Consider the following 6000-nt stretch of genomic DNA (forward strand, 5'->3'; position numbering starts at 1 on the left):
CACAGGGGCTGGCCCTCTCTGAGCCTCCCAGCTCTCCAGCCAGGGACTTAGACTAGTTTCTCCAACAACTCTGCCGGCCCCCAAATCCCCTCCGCGCCCGCCCGGGTCGAGTTAGGAAAGACTCGGAACAGAATAAACGGGTGTGAGGGAGATGAGCTAGCCCGGGCGGGGCGGCAGTGCCAGTGAAACCCCCGCCAGTGTGACTGGGCGACATCCAGAAGTGGGGGGCCCGCGGGGGCAGTGGTGCCCATTCCGGGTGCGAGGCTTTAGAGGCCCTGTCTGTGATAAGTCTTGACCATGCACCCACTGAAGGGGCGGCTGGCGGCTGTGGGACCTGGGTCGAGTCTTCTTCGTCTTCCGGCCTCAGTTTCCTCCGCAATCAAGTGGGAATACGAATACTCGCTTTATCCTAGTGTATCATGTCTGGTATAAAAGGTGGTCAGTCAGTAGTAACTGTCGTGCTTAGTGCTTGTGCCCTCCACCCTAGGCCACCTGCGCCATGTGAGACTGTCCCATTGGCGGGGATATGGGACACAATGGGGGAGACCCTGATCCGTCGGCACAGGGAGCCCAAAGGTGGCTCAGGCCCTCAAAGAGACTGGCGAAGGGGCTCGTTAGGAGGGAACCCAAAGAGTCCAGCGAAGGGGATCGGCAGGGGGCAAGTTCCCCTTTTATTTCTGCCACTCCCAGGTGGGGAAGAAGAGTCGCCTGCTCTGGAACCAAGTATTGGATGGCGATGTACAGGCTGCACCCACTCTAAGCAAGTCAACAGATTCAATATGCTTGTTACTCACTCATTCTTTTTCTTTATTAGAGGGGTTGCTAGCTAAACGGAAGGATTCACACTAAGATTCCAATACGGGGCTGTCCTATAGTCCTGACTGAGTGTGGGAAGACAGGACCCAGGGAGAGGAAGGAGGGCGGCAGGGGGCTCGGAGATGGACAAGTATAGCTTCGACACCACCCACTCAGCCCATCTTCCCTTCTGGAGCGGTGCACAGTATCTGCGCATGCGCCACTCCCGCCCCGGCCGTCCAGCGGGGTCGAGCTGGCCTCCGTGGAGGTGCTGTTCGCGCATGCGCGGCCCGCTCATGTTGTGCTCCCAGTGGGGTCGGAGAGTCCCTTGAGGAGCTGGAGGTGCGATTGAGGGGAGGATTGCGGCCCAACTCATAAGGGGTGGCTGTTAGGAGATGCGGACAAAGCGGCGTGTGACAGCGACAGGTCACAGAGAGAGGAGGAGGAGAAGTGCGGCCGCTCGGGGCGTTTTAGGCAGGCGCAGAGCCCTCAGAGGTAGACAGGCACTAGTGGTTGCTCCTTTCTCCCGGATTGCAATTTGCGGACCCCTGGAAAGGCAGAAAACCAGAAGACGGAAGGGGGTGGGTGTGTTAGACCCGGAGGAAAGCCCTCTCGATCCCGTCCTCACATCTCCATGCTCTAGAAGGGACTCAATCTTAGGTCCAGTGGACCCCAGATCATCCCCCCAAAGAAAAGCTAAATTTGGACAGTAACCGCGCCGGACCCCACCCCCAGTCTTTCGGTCAGTTCCAGGGGCTCACCCCACCTTCTGGGGGACTCTTGAGTCGAAAACGGGGTCCCTGGGGCAGGGCAGGGTCGAAAGAATTGCTGTGGAGTCGTCTCTGTGGCCTAGGAAAACCGCTGCTTCCTCACTGGCCACTGAGGTCGAGGAAGACCCCAGACACGACCAGCCAGCATCCAGAGGAGTGACTTCAGACCACCGATCAGGCAGTGAAGACTGAAGGAGATGCGAACTGGCCCAGTGGGAGACTGGGTTAATGACTCTGACCTCTGACCCCCAGACCCCTGTAAGGAAAGGGAAGGAAGCCTTTGGCTGCTCCAGCTGCAGGTGTGAAGTCACGGAGGCTCCAGGGACCTTGAAGCCTGATGCTTCTTATGAATGAGGATCCCTAGGCCCAGTCACACTATTTAACACTTATATATGACGTTATATATGACGTTGTCGTGAGGACTAACAAAGTAAATACACTCACTTTGAGTGTATTTACTTTGTTAGTCCTCACGACAACGTTATGTGGTAGGGATTACAATCATCCCCAGTTTACAGATGAAGAAAGTGAGTGCTGATAAGTTAAGCCACTTTCCAAAGTCACATAACTAGTAAGGAGCAAAGCAGGACTTGAAACTCAAGGCAGTCTCGCTCCAGAGTCTGCACTCCTAAGAGCACAAGCTGTAGGCTCTGGGTAAGAGGCCAGATAAGAGAGACCCAGTAAAAGGTCAAGCTTGGAACTCATTTCCTGAGCACCTTCTCTCACACTATTGTGTTTCTCTCACACCATTTCAGTCTTCCCAACAGTCCTGTGAAGAAGGAATTGCTTGGTAACGGAGAAAAAGAGAGGTTCCATATCCTGCCCCAGATTACACAGATAGTAGTTGGACCAAGTTGATGAAGCAACTTTTTTTTAAATGAAACACCTTTTCATTTATTTATTTATTTATTTACATATTTTTGGTTGCGTTGGGTCTTTGTTGCTGTGTGTGGGCTTTCTCTAGTTGCGTCAAGCGGGGGCTACTCTTTGTTGCGGTGCGCGGGCTTCTCATTGCAGTGGCTTCTCTTGTGGAGCACGGGTTCTAGGCACGCGGGCTTCAGTAGTTGTGACATGTGGGCTCACTAGTTGTGGCGCACAGGCTTAGTTGCTCCGTGGCATGTGGGATCTTCCTGGACCAGGAATCAAACCCGTGTCCCCTGCAATGGCAGGCAGATTCTTTCTTTCTTTCTTTCTTTAATTAATTTATTTATGGCTGCGTTGGGTCTTCGTTGCTGCACGTGGGCTTTCTTCTAGTTGCAGCGAGCGGAGGCTACTCTGTTGCAGTGCATGGGCTTCTCGTGGTGGCTTCTCTTGTTGCGGAGCACGGGCTCTAGGCGCACGGGTTTCAGTAGTTGTGGCTCACGGGCTCTAGAGCGCAGGCTCAGTAGTTGTGGCTCGTGGGCTTAGTTGCTCCACGGCACGTGGGATCTTCCCGGACCAGGACTCAAACCTCTGTCCCCTGCATTGGCAGGCAGATTCTTAACCACTGCACCACCAGGGAAGTCCTGATGAAGCAACTTGATTCAGGTAACAAGTTATCCAAGACAAATGATGAGACTAAAATCTAGGTCTCCTGTCTCACAGTCTTGGGGTCTGTATGGTCAGACCACTGAAGATGGCTGTTCTCTTGCTCTCTGTACGTCCCCTGCTCGACCAGTGCCTGCTTCGCCTATCCCCTACTCACATGACTGACCTTCCTACATACTTGCCCCAGGCCCCAGCTACTGACGAATGTTCTTATCAGTGGGGCAATGAGGGGCATGCTCCTCTGCTAGTTTCCCTGGTAACCGATGAGCCAACCTGACGTCAATTCCCCCTATAACTGGCAATCTCCCCTTCCCCCGGAGCAAAGATTGCAGCCATGTCCTGCCCGCCATCCGCAGCACACGGTGGGATGTCGCTCCAGGACCTTGCTTCAGACATGTAAGATCTCCCCATCCATTAAACCACTGATGTCTCTGTCTCAGACTCTGGGCTCTTTCTTCAGTCTTGAAGCTGGGCAAGCACAGGGCTTATAGGCCTGCGGGGTGCAGCCCAACAGGGTCTTTTTACTATATGCATTTTAACAAACATTTATTTGTTCATTCAGCAAATGTTTGTTGTGCCTGTCATTCTTGGAGACACTTAGAATTCAGCAGTGAACAAAACAGACTTGGTCCCTGTCCCTGAGTCTCTGAGGGAGGGTGACGGTGGAGAGTGTCAAAGATCAACAAAGCTGGACTTTAATTAAAGCAGTGAAAACAGATTTTGTTCAGTAACTACTGACAGTAGGGGAAAGAGCTGAGCTCCGTTCCAATTTGTGCAGGGTGTTTTAAAGGGAGAATGAGAGAGGAGGGAGGAGGAGCAAGCAGGGGCTCAAGTAGAGTGAGGGAAGTGAAAAATTACAAAAAGCAGGTAAGAGGGTTGGTCAGTGTAAGAGCAATTATGTTGCTCAAAAACTAGTTTCGCCTCTTGGTGGCTGTCAAGCCAAAAGATACAACCAAGTCAAAGAGCAGGAGAAGGAAGGATTTATTACTTGCAGCAAATAAAGAGAACACTGGGGATTTTTCCCAAAGCGGTATCTCCCCGAACAGCAAAATTGGGGAATTTTTACGCTAAGGGTGTATGCATATTCATGAAGGGGATTGGGTGGTGTATGCATATACATGGAGGGGCTTGAGCAGAGGAGAATTCAGCATAGAACTGGGGCAAAGGTCGTCAGAGTCCAAGCTGTAGTTGAAGTCATGATGGTCAGCAAAGGTCAGCATCATCATCCTTTAGGTTCCAGTTGATCTGGTGGTTGAGCGCTCGAGGGGGGTTTGAATTCTGTAAAACAGCTCAAGAAAGTGCTTCAGGCTAATCTTTACCCTTGAATCAGAACTGGGAGTCTTTACAACTGATTTATTATCTTTGCTATTATTACTTCTCTTGCCTGACAACAGTTTGTTCTTTTGTTCCCTTAAGATCATTATTACTGAGACCTGTTAAAGGGCAAGCATTGTGGCCAGGCTTAGATCACAAAATGGTTTAGGCCTAAAATGGCTTCTCTCTCTCTTTTTTTTATTGAAGTATAGTTGATTTACAATGTTGTGTTAGTGTTTCCGGTGTACAGCAAAGTGATTCAGTTATACATACATATATATAATTTTCATATTCTTTTCCATTATGGTTTATTACAGAATATTGACTATAGCTCCCTGTGCTATACAGTAGGACCTTGTTGTTTATCCATCCTATATATAATAGTTTGCATCTGCTAATCTCAAACTCCTAGTCCTTCCTTCCCCCACTTCTCCTCCCCCTTGGCAACCACAAGTCTGTTCTCTACGTCTGTGAGTCTGTTTCTGTTTCGTAGATAAGTTCATTTGTGTCATATTTTAGATTCCACATATAAGTGATATCATATGGTATTTGTCTTTCTCTCTCTCTCTCTCTTTTTTTTTTTTGGCATGCTGCATGGCTCGAGGGATCTTAATTCCCTGACCAGGGATTGAACCTGGGCCCTCAGCAGTGAAAGTGCCGAGTCCTAACCACTGGACTGCCAGGGAATCCCCTGTCTTTCTCTTTCTTGATTTACTTCACTTAGTATGATAATCTCTAGGTCCATCCATGTTGCTGCAAATGGCATTATTTCATTCTTTTTTATGGCTGAGTAATATTCCACTGTATACGTATACCACATCTTTTTTGTCCATTCATCTGTTGATGGACATTTACGTTGCTTCCATGTCTTGGCTATTGTAAATAGTGCTGCTGTTTCTCTGAATATATGCCCAGGAGTGGGATTACTGGATCATATGGTATCTCTTTTTAGTTTTTTGTTTTTTGAGTGAAAGCAGATTTATTCAGGGAAATACATACTCCATAGACAGAGTAGGCCATCTCAGAAGGTGAGAGCTCTTTTTAGTTTTTTAAGGAACCTCCATATTTTCCATAGTGGCTGCACAAATTTACATTCCCACCAACAGTGTAAGAGGGTTCCCTTTTCTCCACCCTCTTCAACATTTGTTATTTGTAGACCTTTTAACAATGGCCATTCTGACCGGTGTGATAAAATGGCTTCTTTTTTTTTTAATAGTTTTTTATTTTTATTATTTATTTGTTTATTTATTTATTTTGGCTGTGTTCGGTCTTCGTTGCTGTGCACGGGCTTTCTCTAGTTGAGAAAATGTATTTTATTTTGCTTTATTTATTTTGCTTTAAAAATGTTTATATCTTTCTGTTGTATAGTTATTTTATTATCTTCTTTTCAAGTGTGCAGAAAAGTAGAGAATAGTATAAAACACCCCAGTTTTTTTTAACATCTTTATTGCAGTATAATTGCTTTACAATGGTGTGTTAGTTTCTGCTGTATAACAAAGTGAATCAGCTATACGTATACATATGTCCCCATACCCCTCCCTCTTGCATCTCCCTCCCGCCCTCCCTATCCCACCCCTCTAGGTGGTCACAAAGC

This window comes from Balaenoptera physalus (genome assembly GCF_965194825.1).
Source record: "Balaenoptera physalus genome assembly, chromosome: X".
Lineage (NCBI taxonomy): Eukaryota > Metazoa > Chordata > Mammalia > Artiodactyla > Balaenopteridae > Balaenoptera > Balaenoptera physalus.